General features: G+C 47.1%; 2 long non-coding RNA genes across 2 annotated transcripts in view; one reads left to right on the top strand and one right to left on the bottom strand.

Annotated features, from left to right (window-relative positions):
- The first annotated feature begins 1,992 nt into the window (after nucleotides 1-1,992).
- LOC310892116 overlaps nucleotides 1,993-17,790 on the top strand; it is a 266,364-nt gene continuing 250,566 nt past the window's right edge. Inside the window, exon 1 of the long non-coding RNA XR_014577879.1 lies at nucleotides 1,993-2,446. This is a non-coding gene — a long non-coding RNA (uncharacterized lncRNA). The remainder of the gene's footprint in view (nucleotides 2,447-17,790) is intronic.
- LOC310892119 lies at nucleotides 10,597-16,322 on the bottom strand. Its single transcript, XR_014577882.1, has 2 exons — nucleotides 15,500-16,322; nucleotides 10,597-10,759 (listed from the first exon to the last, which is right to left on the bottom strand). It is a non-coding gene; the product is annotated as an uncharacterized lncRNA (long non-coding RNA).

The following is a 17,790-nucleotide window of genomic DNA, read 5'->3' as shown; positions in this document are numbered from 1 at the left end:
GCGGATACTTGCATGTATATATTTAGCAAAAACCAACCGTAAGGTTAGGACTAAGTCTTTTGTCCGCAGGCATGTTTTATGCCATCTTGGCAACTTCAGTGCCATGCTTTGTGTTAAGCTATGTGGACGGGGGTGTGGTTAGCTGATAGTTGAGTGGTGAGTGAGAGTGAAGTATATGAAATTATTGCTTGTGTTTACTATTTTTAGTACTGGAGTTTCTCTAATAAGTTTAAGTTATTTTGTATGTGTTTGTGTGTATATGTACATCGTTCCGATGATGTCATGGAAGGGATGATTAATGGAGTTTTAGAGGTAGTTTGCTGGGATTGGGCGATGAAGGTTTATGCTACATGGTGGTTAGCGAAAGTTTACTGGTTTAGTTTGTGAAGCGCAGGGGTTGCGCTTAATGATTTGTTGTTTTGTGCTATGTCCAACGAGCATTCATCCAATAGCCCCATTTAACCCGGAGGGTGGAGGTAACATTAACTGAATGTGGTCAAAGTGCATCAGTGTCAGGATGATTCCCCATATACGCCAACCGTCTCATCGAGGGACCCTTGAAATATAGGATAGGCCGTGAGGCAGGTGTGTCCAGGCTTAGATTGTGGGACCCCCGAGATCACTGGGAATAGCCACCTGTGAGGTAACCCCGGAAAAAATAAGAGGAACCAGAGGCGCCAAAAAGCTGGAACATGCCGCGATTACGCATTGAGAAGGTGAAAGTACTCACAGATGCCACTTTGAAGGGCAAGGAGGGGTGAGTGAACCCAATGGATGGCCCTGACCGAGGAACCAGAGGCGCAAAAATGTGAGGAGGGCGAGGGGTTTAGGGGGAACGTATGGGCCTGAAGCTAGTCATACCGGACATTATGTGCAACGGGTTGCTGATTTCACGTGAGGAGTACGATTAATAAATCCGTCTGATACGAACTGCATGAGATATGTGGTGGAGAGTTGTTGTTGGAGCATGTCCTGTGAGCATTCATTAAAATGGGGTCTTGTTATGCGCTTGAGTGGAGTTGTATTGGGTGTTGTGGGGTATGGTCCTAGAACATTCATGCCGGGTGGTTTGGTAGGAGTGTGTTTAAGGGTTTAATGGCCGTGTACATGTATGGGTTTAGCACCTGCTTATAAGATAGTCCGTATATAATGTATATTACTGGTACTATAGTATGTATGTATATGGGGTATATAAATTTATGCACGAATATGCATAACCAAATACCCCCGCCTCGGGGGGGGAGGGGGGGGGGGTTAAGCATAATGGCATAGATGGGGTAGAATTATTGGGGGCTTGCGGTTAGTTCCTGTAGTTGAGAACAATGGCGGCTTTTCGAGCCGCAGGCCTCGGGTAGTGTCCGGGCAGGAATAATGACTTATTTTATGTTTTTTTTAGGGATTTGCTTTGCGGTGGGTGTTTTGGGTGTGGCGTCGAATCCTTCGCCGTATTATGGGGTTGTTGGTTTGGTGTTAGCGTCTGTGGCGGGGTGCGGGTGGTTGCTGGGCCTTGGGGTTTCGTTCGTGGCTTTAGTGCTGTTTATGGTGTATTTGGGGGGTATGCTGGTGGTGTTTGTTTATTCAGTAGCTTTAGCAGCGGAGCCTTTCCCTGGGGCTTGGGGGGATTGACGGGTGATTGGATGTGCAGTAGCGTTTGTGGCAATTGTTTTTGGGGGGTTGGTGTTTGGGGGGTTTATGGGGGCTTGGAAGTTCGGGGTTTCTACTGTGAATAATGTTGGGGTGTTTGTTGTTCGGTCGGATTTTAGTGGAGTTTCCATGTTTTATTCACATGGGGCAGGGATGTTTTTAGTGGCGGGTTGGGGGCTGTTGTTGACTTTGTTTGTTGTATTGGAGCTTGTGCGGGGGTTGTCGCGGGGTGCTATTCGGGCGGTTTAGGGGTTAGGGTCAGAGAATAGTTTATTGAAAATGCCAGCTTTGGGAGCTGGAGATAAAGGTTTGAGTCCTTTTTTTCTGAGTTTGGGGTACTCTAAGAAGTGGTAAGTCTTCAATCTTTGGTTTACAAGACCAATGTTTTTATAAACTATTAGAGTATTTAGCAGTTGAGTATTTTGTTTTCTAGGGCGCTTGCGGCGGGGAGGAGAAATAGGAGGATAGTGAAGTAGGCGATTGAAGCGAGTTGGCCGATGATGATGAATGGGTGTTCGACGGGTTGGCTTCCTACTCATGTTAGGACGAGGAGGTCGGCGACTAGTACTCAGAATAGGAGCTGGGAGAGTGGTCGGAATGTTATTGCTCGTTGTTTTGATTTGTGCAGGAATGGGATTAGGAATAGGATCAGTACGGAGGCGGCCAGTGCTAATACGCCTCCTAGTTTATTTGGGATTGAACGTAGGATGGCGTAGGCGAATAGGAAGTATCATTCTGGCTTGATGTGTGGTGGGGTTACTAGCGGGTTTGCTGGGGTGAAGTTTTCTGGGTCTCCCAGGAGGTTAACCGCTCATGCTTCTTTCTTATGAGACGTTAGTAAACCAATTACATAGCCTTGTCAAGACTAAATCACAGGTAAAAATCCTGTACATCTCATGTGGCCAACCACTCCCAACTAGGATTCCAAGACGCCTCATCACCCATCATAGAAGAACTCGTTGAATTCCACGACCACGCCCTAATCGTTGCCCTAGCTATCTGCAGCCTAGTTCTCTACCTTTTAGCCCACATACTAACAGAAAAACTCTCGTCCAATGCTGTAGACGCCCAAGAAGTAGAGCTGATCTGGACAATCCTACCTGCTATCGTCCTGGTACTCCTCGCCCTCCCATCCCTACAAATCCTCTACATAATGGACGAAATCGACGAACCAGACCTCACCCTAAAAGCCATCGGCCACCAATGATACTGAAGCTACGAATACACAGACTTCAAAGACCTATCATTCGACTCCTACATAGTGCCCACCCCAGACTTACCCAACGGCCACTTCCGACTGCTAGAAGTTGACCACCGCGTAGTTATCCCAATAGAATCCCCCATCCGCGTGATCATTACTGCAGGAGACGTACTCCACTCCTGAGCAGTCCCAACGCTCGGAGTTAAAACAGACGCAATCCCAGGCCGACTAAACCAAACTTCATTCATTACCACCCGGCCTGGGATTTTTTACGGACAATGCTCAGAAATTTGCGGGGCTAATCACAGCTACATACCCATTGTAGTAGAATCAACCCCACTCCCACATTTCGAGGCCTGATCGTCCCTTCTATCATCATCCTAATCATTAAGAAGCTATGCAACAGCACTAGCCTTTTAAGCTAGCCAAAGAGGGACTTCCCCCTCCTTAATGATATGCCACAGCTTAACCCCGCACCATGATTTTCAATCATAATTATAACCTGATTAACCCTAGCACTCCTCATCCAACCAAAACTACTAGCCTTCACCACAACCAACCCCCCATCAAATAAGACCTCCCTCACTACCAAACCCACACCATGATCCTGACCATGAACCTAAGCTTCTTTGACCAATTTTCCAGCCCCAATCTATTTGGCATCCCCTTAATCCTACTATCCCTACTCTTCCCAGCCCTACTATTCCCGTCCCCAAACAACCGATGAATCAACAACCGCCTTTCTACTATCCAAACATGACTCCTTCACCTAATCACAAAACAACTAATAGTCCCACTCAACAAAAATGGCCACAAATGAGCCATAATATTTACATCCCTAATAATCATACTTCTTACAATCAACCTTCTAGGCCTCCTTCCATATACATTCACCCCAACCACCCAACTATCTATGAACATAGCCCTAGCCTTCCCACTATGGCTCGCCACACTACTAACAGGCATGTTTAACCATGTACGTGCCCCAGGGCCGGCTTAAAGTAGGCTCTATTGTCCCACTTTACTGCTAAATCCGCCTTCCAGAAGTGGTTTCACGCTTCTTTCCGTGTGCCCTATGAATAGGGAATGTAGCCCATTTCTTCCACTCCATAGGCTATACCTTGACCTGTCTTATTAGCGGGGTGCTATTGTGTCCACTGTTGTGCTCTCATTCGAGGTGGGCTGGCGACGGCGGTATGTAGGCTGTGTTGGCAAGGGGTGGTTGGGTTAATCGGGGATTATCGATTGTAGAACAGGCTCCTCTAGGTGGGTTTGGGGCACCGCCAAGTCCTTAGAGTTTTAAGCGTTTGTGCTCGTAGTTCTCTGGCGGATACTTCAGTAAAGTAAGTATCAAGATTTAGGGCCAGGCATAGTGGGGTATCTAATCCCAGTTTGGGCCCTGGCTTTCGTGGGTTTAAATCAGTCGTTAGTTCCTAAGATCATCTTAATGGTGTGTTTAGGTGCATCTTGGGCTTATGACAGCTCAGTTGCATTTTGATCTTAGTTAGCTAGGATAGGCATTTTACCACTCTTTACGCCGTGTCAATAGGACGGTTGATTTGGGTTTCTTGTATGACCGCGGTGGCTGGCACAAGATTTACCAACCCTTGAAGTTAGGCTGTTGCTATAACTAAGTCAAGTTTGCACTCATTGCTTAATGTTAATTACTGCTGAATACCCGTGGGGGCGTGGCTTAGCGAGGCGTCTTGGGCTACTACTTGGGTGTGCCTGATACCCGCTCCTCAAGGCCTGTATGGGGGTAGGTGGTCGAGGGCGTTTACACTGGGGCGCGGATACTTGCATGTATATATTTAGCAAAAACCAACCGTAAGGTTAGGACTAAGTCTTTTGTCCGCAGGCATGTTTTATGCCATCTTGGCAACTTCAGTGCCATGCTTTGTGTTAAGCTATGTGGACGGGGGTGTGGTTAGCTGATAGTTGAGTGGTGAGTGAGAGTGAAGTATATGAAATTATTGCTTGTGTTTACTATTTTTAGTACTGGAGTTTCTCTAAGTCCTAGGACTAGGAGGAAATGGTGTTTCATAGTGTGTAGGCGTCGGGATAGTCCGAGTATCGTCGGGGTATTCCTGCTAGGCCTAGGAAGTGCTGGGGGAAGAACGTTAGGTTTACTCCTGTAAATATTACCCCGAAGTGGGCTTTTGCTCATGTTTGGTGTAGGGTAAACCCAGTGAGTAGTGGGAATCAGTGAGTAAATCCTGCTAGAATGGCAAAGACGGCGCCTATGGATAGGACGTAGTGGAAGTGGGCAACTACGTAGTACGTGTCGTGCAGGGCGATGTCTAGGGAAGAGTTTGCAAGAACGATTCCTGTTAATCCTCCGATGGTAAATAGGAAGATAAATCCTAGAGCTCATAGTATTGGGGGGGGTCTCATTTGATTGTTCCTCCGTGCAGGGTGGCTAGTCAGCTAAATACTTTGATTCCGGTAGGGATGGCAATGATTATAGTGGCTGATGTAAAGTAGGCTCGGGTATCAACGTCTATTCCTACTGTAAACATGTGGTGAGCTCAGACGATGAATCCTAGGAAGCCGATGGATAGTATGGCTCAGACTATTCCCATGTAGCCGAAGGGCTCCTTTTTGCCTGAGTAGTACGTGACTACGTGTGAGATGATTCCGAACCCCGGTAGGATCAGAATATAGACTTCTGGGTGTCCGAAGAATCAGAATAGGTGTTGGTACAGGATTGGGTCTCCTCCTCCAGCGGGGTCGAAGAATGTGGTGTTTAGGTTTCGATCAGTTAGTAATATTGTAATACCGGCGGCGAGTACGGGGAGTGATAGAAGGAGTAGGATGGCGGTAATTAGTACGGATCAGACAAATAGTGGGGTTTGGTATTGTGAGAGTGCGGGGGGTTTTATGTTGATGGCTGTGGTGATAAAGTTGATGGCCCCAAGGATGGAGGAGATACCGGCTAAGTGGAGTGAGAAGATAGCCAGGTCTACTGAAGCTCCGGCGTGGGCAAGGTCACCTGCTAGGGGAGGGTAGACAGTTCAGCCTGTGCCGGCGCCAGCTTCTACAGTGGATGAGGCTAGTAGGAGGAGGAATGATGGGGGGAGGAGTCAAAAGCTTATGTTGTTTATTCGCGGGAATGCTATGTCGGGGGCACCGATTATGAGGGGGACTAATCAGTTGCCGAATCCTCCGATCATGATGGGTATGACTATAAAGAAGCTTATTACAAAGGCGTGAGCGGTAACGATTACATTGTAAATTTGGTCGTCGCCTAGGAGAGTTCCTGGTTGTCCTAGTTCTGCGCGGATTAATAGGCTGAGTGCGGTGCCGACTATTCCTGCTCATGCCCCGAAGATGAGGTACAGGGTGCCAATATCCTTATGGTTAGTGGAAAATAGTCATCGGTTGATGAAGGTGACGGGTAAGATGGCTGAGTGTTGAAGCGTTAGGCTGTAGTCCTTTTTACAGAGGTTTAATTCCTCTTCTTATCGGCTCTGTAGTGAAATTCATGTTGAGTTGCAAGCTCATCGATGCGCACTAGGGTGCGTCAGGGTCTTTGTAGGCAGAAGCCAATTGGTTTAGGCATTTAGCTGTTAACTAGAGTTTTGTGGGATCGAAGCCCATCTGTCTAGGGAGGCTTTAGCTTAATTAAAGCGTCTGACTTGCATTCAGAAGATACAGGTTAATATTCTGTAAGTCTTAATGTGCAGAAACTAAGAGGGTTTAACTCTTATTTAAGGCTTTGAAGGCCTTCGGTTTGGGGTGTTATCCTAAGTTTCTAGACAATGGCATGTATTATTGGGGACAGGGGAAGTAAGAGGATTGATAGTGAGGCAAGGACCGCAGTAGGTGTGCTTGGGGCTTTGCTAGTGTATCATTGTTTTATGTGGTTAGAGGAGTTGGGGGGAAGGGTAATTGTTGAGTGGTATGCGAGGCGTAGGTAGAAGAAGAGGCTGAGCAGTGATAGCATGGCAATTGCCATGGCTGCTGGTGTTATTTCCTGTTTAGTTAGTTCTTGGATGATAAGTCACTTTGGTATAAAGCCTGTTAATGGGGGGAGGCCTGCTAGGGATAAAAGTACTAGTATTAGGGTGGCGTTTAGCACTGGGGTTTTTGTTCATGAGGTTGTGATCATGGATAGGTTAAGGGCTTTGATTTTGTTAAGGGCTAGGAATACGGCTGATGTTATGATTGTGTATAGGTAGAAGGTAAGTAAGGCCAATTTGGGGCTGTAAACTAGGATGATGGCGATTCAGCCTAAGTGGGAGATGGACGAGAAGGCTAGGATTTTGCGTGTTTGTGTTTGGTTCAGTCCTATTCAGCCTCCTAGTGCTGTTGAGGCTAGGGCCATGGCGGTGAGTAGAGCTGGGTCGAGGGATTTGGATGTTAGTAGGAGCAGGGTTAGTGGGGGGAATTTTATGAGGGTCGAGAGTAGCAGGGCTGTTATTAGTGGCGATCCTTGTAGTACTTCTGGGAATCAGAAGTGAAATGGCACTAGGCCCAGTTTAATAGCGATTGCTGCTGTCAGTAGTAGACAGGAGGTTGGGTGGTTTATTTGTGTGATGTCTCATTGGCCGGTGACTCAGGCATTGGTTATGCTAGAGAATAGGACCAGGGCGGAAGCAGCTGCTTGGGTTAGGAAGTATTTCGTTGCGGCTTCTACTGCTCGTGGGTGGTGGGATTTGGCAATTAGGGGAATGATGGCTAGTGTGTTGATCTCCAGTCCTGTCCAGGCCAGAACTCAGTGGTTGCTGGAAATTGTGATTGTGGTGCCCAAGATGAGGCTGAAGGTTATGATTGGGGTCGCGTAAGGGTTCATTAGTAGAGGAGGGGGTTAAACCATCATTTTCGGGGTATGGGCCCGATAGCTTGATTAGCTGACTCTACTAGAAAATAATATAAGGGAAGTATGGAGAATTTTGATTTCTCTTGTGTGGGTTCAATTCCTACTTTTCTAAGGTCAACAGGAAATGAGAGGGCTGTTATACCTCTATGTTCACTTTATCATAGTGACCCTTTGTAGTTCAGGCACATTTCCTTATGTAAGGAGGTAGGCCTGCATAGCAGATAGGTATGCTGATGTGTCAGAGGCACAGAGCTAGTGTGAGGGGTAGGAAGTTTTTTCATAGTAGGTGCATTAGTTGGTCATATCGGAATCGTGGGTATGAAGCTCGGACCCATAAGAAACCAGAAGATAGTAGGAGGACTTTTGTGGCTAGGATGACGGGGAATAGTTCTGTGGGTGGCCCTAGGGCGCTTGGGTTTAGGAATATGATGGCTGTAAGTGTATTTATTAGCATAATGTTCGCATATTCAGCTAGGAAGAATAAGGCGAAGGGTCCTGCGGCGTATTCAACGTTAAACCCTGAGACTAGCTCAGATTCACCCTCTGTGAGGTCAAAAGGAGCTCGGTTTGTCTCTGCTAGGGTGGATACGTATCATATTATTGCTAGGGGTCATGAGGAGAAAATGAAGTATAGAGGCTCCTGTGCGACGGCAAAGGAGCTGAGTGTGTAGCTTCCGCTTAGTATGATTATTGATAGCAGGATTATGGCCAGTGTCACTTCGTATGAAATGGTCTGTGCTACTGCCCGTAGGGCTCCGATTAGTGCGTATTTTGAGTTCGAGGCTCAGCCTGATCATAGGACTGAGTAGACGGCTAGGCTTGACATGGCTATTAGGAAGAGAACTCCGAGGTTTAGATCTGCTAGGGGAAATGGGAGTGGTAGTGGTGCTCAAGTGGTGAGGGCTAGGACAAGGGCTAGTATTGGTATCAGAATGAATAGAAGTGGGGAAGAGGTAGAGGGTCGGATGGGCTCTTTGGTAAATAGTTTCAGTCCGTCCGCAAATGGTTGAAGTAGGCCAAAAGGCCCGACAACGTTAGGGCCTTTGCGGGATTGTATGTAGCTTAGGATTTTCCGTTCTACTAGGGTTAGGAAGGCTACGGCAATCAGGATTGGGATGATGTATAGGAGGGATATAACGAGGCAGCTTAGTGTTGTTATTTGAATCATGGGTGAAGCTAGGGAGAGGATTTGAACCTCTGGGGAAAGGGCTTAAGCCTTCTGCACTTGCCGGGCTCTGCCACTCTAGCTGGTCCTTTTCTAGGATTGAAAGTGGTGGGGGAAGGCCCTCTTCACGGTTTAGTTGGTTTCACTGCTTAGAGGGGGGGGGCGTGCTTGTGGTATTGGCCCCACTTTCCCGGTCCTTTCGTACTGGGGAGAGTGTGTCATAGATAGAAACCGACCTGGATTGCTCCGGTCTGAACTCAGATCACGTAGGACTGTTAATCGTTGAACAAACGAACCCTTAATAGCGGCTGCACCATTAGGATGTCCTGATCCAACATCGAGGTCGTAAACCCCCCTGTCGATATGGGCTCTTGAGGGGGATTGCGCTGTTATCCCTGGGGTAGCTTGGTCCATTAATCAATTATATTGGGTCTGGTCACTGTTAGCACTTTGAGGGGTAGCTCTAGGTAAAGAGGTATGGTCTTGTTTTTGGAGGATTTGTTCTCCTCCAAGGTCGCCCCAACCGAAAAATATCGACCAGGCTCTGCGATGGTAGTGGCCCCAGTGGGGTTGATTGAGGATTCGCGGTGGTCGTTGATTTTTAAGTTCCACAGGGTCTTCTCGTCTTATGTTCACATCCCCGCTTTTGCACGGGGAGATCAATTTCACTGATTATCTGTGAGAGACAGTTAAGACCTCGTTTAGCCATTCATACAAGTCTCGATTTATGGGACAATTGATTGCGCTACCTTTGCACGGTTAGGATACCGCGGCCGTTAAACCTAAGTCACCGGGCAGGCATCACCTTCAATACTTGTTTAATTTGCTGAAGGCTATGTTTTTGGTAAACAGTCGGGCCTTATTAATTTGCCGAGTTCCTTTCACAGATTTTAATCGCTCTTATAGGCGCTCCTGAGTCGGGTTAACAGGGTTAGTTAATACGTGGTCTTGTAGGGGTTTTTGTATCTGTCTAGGTCTGTTAATAATGTTTCTATGTAAGCTTGCGCCGTTAGAGGGGTGTGGCCCTGAGTTACTTATTTTAGCATTAATTCTCCTATATTCATAGGTTGACCTGTTTGTGATAAGGGAATCATCTTATTTTGGTATTTTTAGGTGGTGGAGCTTTGACGCACTCTTTTTTGATGGCTGCTTTAGGGCCCACGGTAGGATCAGTAGTAAGAATTATCCGCTAGTCGAGGTTGTGTCCTTTTTTAATGGAGCTGTCCCTCCATTAAATAGCTCTTAATCATCTCATTAGGGTTCAGGATGTCCGGTAGGGAGGATTAAGGGGGAACTTAGATTCGTTTCACAGGTAACCAGCTATCACCCAGCTCGGTTGGCTTTTCACCTCTACTGACAAGTCATCCCACTCTTTTGCAACAGAGACGGGTTCGCTCTCTTTAACTGCTTGAAAGTAGCTCGCTTGGGTTTCGGGGGGGCAAACTTTAGTTCACTTTGCTTGGTTGTTCTCGCTAAACCATGATGCAAAAGGTACAAGGGTTGATCTTTGCTGTCTGTCGCTTTGATTGTTTCACTGCTATTTCATCTTTCCCTTACGGTACTGGGGTCTCTATCGCGTCTAAGTGTCTTTTCTATCGCCTATACTAAGACTGTAAAATGCTTTAGTTTAATTAGTTTAGTAAATTCTTTAGTTTTGGTGTACTATTTGTGTGGTTGAGCTAGAGGGGGGGCTTCAAGACGATCCGGTCTAGTAGATATCTTTCAGGTGTAAGCTGAGTGCTTTGGTGTTATAGCTACGTCTTGATATTCTAAGTACACCTTCCGGTACACTTACCTTGTTACGACTTACCTCATCTTCAGCGTATTTATGGTATTAGTTATGTGGGATGTGGCTTTTGAGGAGGGTGACGGGCGGTATGTACGTGCCCCAGGGCCGGCTTAAAGTAGGCTCTATTGTCCCACTTTACTGCTAAATCCGCCTTCCAGAAGTGGTTTCACGCTTCTTTCCGTGTGCCCTATGAATGGGGAATGTAGCCCATTTCTTCCACTCCATAGGCTATACCTTGACCTGTCTTATTAGCGGGGTGCTATTGTGTCCACTGTTGTGCTCTCATTCGAGGTGGGCTGGCGACGGCGGTATGTAGGCTGTGTTGGCAAGGGGTGGTTGGGTTAATCGGGGATTATCGATTGTAGAACAGGCTCCTCTAGGTGGGTTTGGGGCACCGCCAAGTCCTTAGAGTTTTAAGCGTTTGTGCTCGTAGTTCTCTGGCGGATACTTCGGTAAAGTAAGTATCAAGATTTAGGGCCAGGCATAGTGGGGTATCTAATCCCAGTTTGGGCCCTGGCTTTCGTGGGTTTAAATCAGTCGTTAGTTCCTAAGATCATCTTAATGGTGTGTTTAGGTGCATCTTGGGCTTATGACAGCTCAGTTGCATTTTGATCTTAGTTAGCTAGGATAGGCATTTTACCACTCTTTACGCCGTGTCAATAGGACGGTTGATTTGGGTTTCTTGTATGACCGCGGTGGCTGGCACAAGATTTACCAACCCTTGAAGTTAGGCTGTTGCTATAACTAAGTCAAGTTTGCACTCATTGCTTAATGTTAATTACTGCTGAATACCCGTGGGGGCGTGGCTTAGCGAGGCGTCTTGGGCTACTACTTGGGTGTGCCTGATACCCGCTCCTCAAGGCCTGTATGGGGGTAGGTGGTCGAGGGCGTTTACACTGGGGCGCGGATACTTGCATGTATATATTTAGCAAAAACCAACCGTAAGGTTAGGACTAAGTCTTTTGTCCGCAGGCATGTTTTATGCCATCTTGGCAACTTCAGTGCCATGCTTTGTGTTAAGCTATGTGGACGGGGGTGTGGTTAGCTGATAGTTGAGTGGTGAGTGAGAGTGAAGTATATGAAATTATTGCTTGTGTTTACTATTTTTAGTACTGGAGTTTCTCTAATAAGTTTAAGTTATTTTGTATGTGTTTGTGTGTATATATACATCGTTCCGATGATGTCATGGAAGGGATGATTAATCTTCCTATGAGCAGGCCTCCCCCCATTAACAGGCTTTATACCAAAGTGACTTATCATCCAAGAACTAACTAAACAGGAAATAACACCAGCAGCCATGGCAATTGCCATGCTATCACTGCTCAGCCTCTTCTTCTACCTACGCCTCGCATACCACTCAACAATTACCCTTCCCCCCAACTCCTCTAACCACATAAAACAATGATACACTAGCAAAGCCCCAAGCACACCTACTGCGGTCCTTGCCTCACTATCAATCCTCTTACTTCCCCTGTCCCCAATAATACATGCCATTGTCTAGAAACTTAGGATAACACCCCAAACCGAAGGCCTTCAAAGCCTTAAATAAGAGTTAAACCCTCTTAGTTTCTGCACATTAAGACTTACAGAATATTAACCTGTATCTTCTGAATGCAAGTCAGACGCTTTAATTAAGCTAAAGCCTCCCTAGACAGATGGGCTTCGATCCCACAAAACTCTAGTTAACAGCTAAATGCCTAAACCAATTGGCTTCTGCCTACAAAGACCCTGACGCACCCTAGTGCGCATCGATGAGCTTGCAACTCAACATGAATTTCACTACAGAGCCGATAAGAAGAGGAATTAAACCTCTGTAAAAAGGACTACAGCCTAACGCTTCAACACTCAGCCATCTTACCCGTCACCTTCATCAACCGATGACTATTTTCCACTAACCATAAGGATATTGGCACCCTGTACCTCATCTTCGGGGCATGAGCAGGAATAGTCGGCACCGCACTCAGCCTATTAATCCGCGCAGAACTAGGACAACCAGGAACTCTCCTAGGCGACGACCAAATTTACAATGTAATCGTTACCGCTCACGCCTTTGTAATAAGCTTCTTTATAGTCATACCCATCATGATCGGAGGATTCGGCAACTGATTAGTCCCCCTCATAATCGGTGCCCCCGACATAGCATTCCCGCGAATAAACAACATAAGCTTTTGACTCCTCCCCCCATCATTCCTCCTCCTACTAGCCTCATCCACTGTAGAAGCTGGCGCCGGCACAGGCTGAACTGTCTACCCTCCCCTAGCAGGTGACCTTGCCCACGCCGGAGCTTCAGTAGACCTGGCTATCTTCTCACTCCACTTAGCCGGTATCTCCTCCATCCTTGGGGCCATCAACTTTATCACCACAGCCATCAACATAAAACCCCCCGCACTCTCACAATACCAAACCCCACTATTTGTCTGATCCGTACTAATTACCGCCATCCTACTCCTTCTATCACTCCCCGTACTCGCCGCCGGTATTACAATATTACTAACTGATCGAAACCTAAACACCACATTCTTCGACCCCGCTGGAGGAGGAGACCCAATCCTGTACCAACACCTATTCTGATTCTTCGGACACCCAGAAGTCTATATTCTGATCCTACCGGGGTTCGGAATCATCTCACACGTAGTCACGTACTACTCAGGCAAAAAGGAGCCCTTCGGCTACATGGGAATAGTCTGAGCCATACTATCCATCGGCTTCCTAGGATTCATCGTCTGAGCTCACCACATGTTTACAGTAGGAATAGACGTTGATACCCGAGCCTACTTTACATCAGCCACTATAATCATTGCCATCCCTACCGGAATCAAAGTATTTAGCTGACTAGCCACCCTGCACGGAGGAACAATCAAATGAGACCCCCCCCCAATACTATGAGCTCTAGGATTTATCTTCCTATTTACCATCGGAGGATTAACAGGAATCGTTCTTGCAAACTCTTCCCTAGACATCGCCCTGCACGACACGTACTACGTAGTTGCCCACTTCCACTACGTCCTATCCATAGGCGCCGTCTTTGCCATTCTAGCAGGATTTACTCACTGATTCCCACTACTCACTGGGTTTACCCTACACCAAACATGAGCAAAAGCCCACTTCGGGGTAATATTTACAGGAGTAAACCTAACGTTCTTCCCCCAGCACTTCCTAGGCCTAGCAGGAATACCCCGACGATACTCGGACTATCCCGACGCCTACACACTATGAAACACCATTTCCTCCATCGGCTCCCTAATCTCAATAGTAGCCGTAATCATACTAATATTCATCATCTGAGAAGCCTTTCCGGCCAAACGAAAAGTCCTACAACCAGAACTAACTACCACAAACGTTGAATGAATCCACGGCTGCCCTCCCCCATACCATACTTTCGAGGAACCGGCCTTCGTCCAAGTACAAGAAAGGAAGGAATCGAACCCTCACATGCTGGTTTCAAGCCAACTGCATTAACCGCTCATGCTTCTTTCTTATGAGATGTTAGTAAACCAATTACATAGCCTTGTCAAGACTAAATCACAGGTAAAAATCCTGTACATCTCATGTGGCCAACCACTCCCAACTAGGATTCCAAGACGCCTCATCACCCATCATAGAAGAACTCGTTGAATTCCACGACCACGCCCTAATCGTTGCCCTAGCTATCTGCAGCCTAGTTCTCTACCTTTTAGCCCACATACTAACAGAAAAACTCTCGTCCAATGCTGTAGACGCCCAAGAAGTAGAGCTGATCTGGACAATCCTACCTGCTATCGTCCTGGTACTCCTCGCCCTCCCATCCCTACAAATCCTCTACATAATGGACAAAATCGATGAACCAGACCTCACCCTAAAAGCCATCGGCCACCAATGATACTGAAGCTACGAATACACAGACTTCAAAGACCTATCATTCGACTCCTACATAGTGCCCACCCCAGACTTACCCAACGGCCACTTCCGACTGCTAGAAGTTGACCACCGCGTAGTTATCCCAATAGAATCCCCCATCCGCGTAATCATTACTGCAGGAGACGTACTCCACTCCTGAGCAGTCCCAACGCTCGGAGTTAAAACAGACGCAATCCCAGGCCGACTAAACCAAACTTCATTCATTACCACCCGGCCTGGGATTTTTTACGGACAATGCTCAGAAATTTGCGGGGCTAATCACAGCTACATACCTACTGTAGTAGAATCAACCCCACTCCCACATTTCGAGGCCTGATCGTCCCTTCTATCATCATCCTAATCATTAAGAAGCTATGCAACAGCACTAGCCTTTTAAGCTAGCCAAAGAGGGACTTCCCCCTCCTTAATGATATGCCACAGCTTAACCCCGCACCATGATTTTCAATCATAATTATAACCTGATTAACCCTAGCACTCCTCATCCAACCAAAACTACTAGCCTTCACCACAACCAACCCCCCATCAAATAAGACCTCCCTCACTACCAAACCCACACCATGATCCTGACCATGAACCTAAGCTTCTTTGACCAATTTTCCAGCCCCAATCTATTTGGCATCCCCTTAATCCTACTATCCCTACTCTTCCCAGCCCTACTATTCCCGTCCCCAAACAACCGATGAATCAACAACCGCCTTTCTACTATCCAAACATGACTCCTTCACCTAATCACAAAACAACTAATAGTCCCACTCAACAAAAATGGCCACAAATGAGCCATAATATTTACATCCCTAATAATCATACTTCTTACAATCAACCTTCTAGGCCTCCTTCCATATACATTCACCCCAACCACCCAACTATCTATGAACATAGCCCTAGCCTTCCCACTATGGCTCGCCACACTACTAACAGGCATGTTTAACCATGTACGTGCCCCAGGGCCGGCTTAAAGTAGGCTCTATTGTCCCACTTTACTGCTAAATCCGCCTTCCAGAAGTGGTTTCACGCTTCTTTCCGTGTGCCCTATGAATAGGGAATGTAGCCCATTTCTTCCACTCCATAGGCTATACCTTGACCTGTCTTATTAGCGGGGTGCTATTGTGTCCACTGTTGTGCTCTCATTCGAGGTGGGCTGGCGACGGCGGTATGTAGGCTGTGTTGGCAAGGGGTGGTTGGGTTAATCGGGGATTATCGATTGTAGAACAGGCTCCTCTAGGTGGGTTTGGGGCACCGCCAAGTCCTTAGAGTTTTAAGCGTTTGTGCTCGTAGTTCTCTGGCGGATACTTCGGTAAAGTAAGTATCAAGATTTAGGGCCAGGCATAGTGGGGTATCTAATCCCAGTTTGGGCCCTGGCTTTCGTGGGTTTAAATCAGTCGTTAGTTCCTAAGATCATCTTAATGGTGTGTTTAGGTGCATCTTGGGCTTATGACAGCTTAGTTGCATTTTGATCTTAGTTAGCTAGGATAGGCATTTTACCACTCTTTACGCCGTGTCAATAGGACGGTTGATTTGGGTTTCTTGTATGACCGCGGTGGCTGGCACAAGATTTACCAACCCTTGAAGTTAGGCTGTTGCTATAACTAAGTCAAGTTTGCACTCATTGCTTAATGTTAATTACTGCTGAATACCCGTGGGGGCGTGGCTTAGCGAGGCGTCTTGGGCTACTACTTGGGTGTGCCTGATACCCGCTCCTCAAGGCCTGTATGGGGGTAGGTGGTCGAGGGCGTTTACACTGGGGCGCGGATACTTGCATGTATATATTTAGCAAAAACCAACCGTAAGGTTAGGACTAAGTCTTTTGTCCGCAGGCATGTTTTATGCCATCTTGGCAACTTCAGTGCCATGCTTTGTGTTAAGCTATGTGGACGGGGGTGTGGTTAGCTGATAGTTGAGTGGTGAGTGAGAGTGAAGTATATGAAATTATTGCTTGTGTTTACTATTTTTAGTACTGGAGTTTCTCTAAGTCCTAGGACTAGGAGGAAATGGTGTTTCATAGTGTGTAGGCGTCGGGATAGTCCGAGTATCGTCGGGGTATTCCTGCTAGGCCTAGGAAGTGCTGGGGGAAGAACGTTAGGTTTACTCCTGTAAATATTACCCCGAAGTGGGCTTTTGCTCATGTTTGGTGTAGGGTAAACCCAGTGAGTAGTGGGAATCAGTGAGTAAATCCTGCTAGAATGGCAAAGACGGCGCCTATGGATAGGACGTAGTGGAAGTGGGCAACTACGTAGTACGTGTCGTGCAGGGCGATGTCTAGGGAAGAGTTTGCAAGAACGATTCCTGTTAATCCTCCGATGGTAAATAGGAAGATAAATCCTAGAGCTCATAGTATTGGGGGGGGTCTCATTTGATTGTTCCTCCGTGCAGGGTGGCTAGTCAGCTAAATACTTTGATTCCGGTAGGGATGGCAATGATTATAGTGGCTGATGTAAAGTAGGCTCGGGTATCAACGTCTATTCCTACTGTAAACATGTGGTGAGCTCAGACGATGAATCCTAGGAAGCCGATGGATAGTATGGCTCAGACTATTCCCATGTAGCCGAAGGGCTCCTTTTTGCCTGAGTAGTACGTGACTACGTGTGAGATGATTCCGAACCCCGGTAGGATCAGAATATAGACTTCTGGGTGTCCGAAGAATCAGAATAGGTGTTGGTACAGGATTGGGTCTCCTCCTCCAGCGGGGTCGAAGAATGTGGTGTTTAGGTTTCGATCAGTTAGTAATATTGTAATACCGGCGGCGAGTACGGGGAGTGATAGAAGGAGTAGGATGGCGGTAATTAGTACGGATCAGACAAATAGTGGGGTTTGGTATTGTGAGAGTGCGGGGGGTTTTATGTTGATGGCTGTGGTGATAAAGTTGATGGCCCCAAGGATGGAGGAGATACCGGCTAAGTGGAGTGAGAAGATAGCCAGGTCTACTGAAGCTCCGGCGTGGGCAAGGTCACCTGCTAGGGGAGGGTAGACAGTTCAGCCTGTGCCGGCGCCAGCTTCTACAGTGGATGAGGCTAGTAGGAGGAGGAATGATGGGGGGAGGAGTCAAAAGCTTATGTTGTTTATTCGCGGGAATGCTATGTCGGGGGCACCGATTATGAGGGGGACTAATCAGTTGCCGAATCCTCCGATCATGATGGGTATGACTATAAAGAAGCTTATTACAAAGGCGTGAGCGGTAACGATTACATTGTAAATTTGGTCGTCGCCTAGGAGAGTTCCTGGTTGTCCTAGTTCTGCGCGGATTAATAGGCTGAGTGCGGTGCCGACTATTCCTG

This window comes from Anser anser, assembly GCF_964211835.1.
Source record: "Anser anser genome assembly, contig: HAP1_SCAFFOLD_55, whole genome shotgun sequence".
NCBI classification, from domain to species: domain Eukaryota; kingdom Metazoa; phylum Chordata; class Aves; order Anseriformes; family Anatidae; genus Anser; species Anser anser.
Note: the sequence above shows the minus strand (reverse complement) of the source record. Positions and strands in the feature narration are given on the sequence as shown.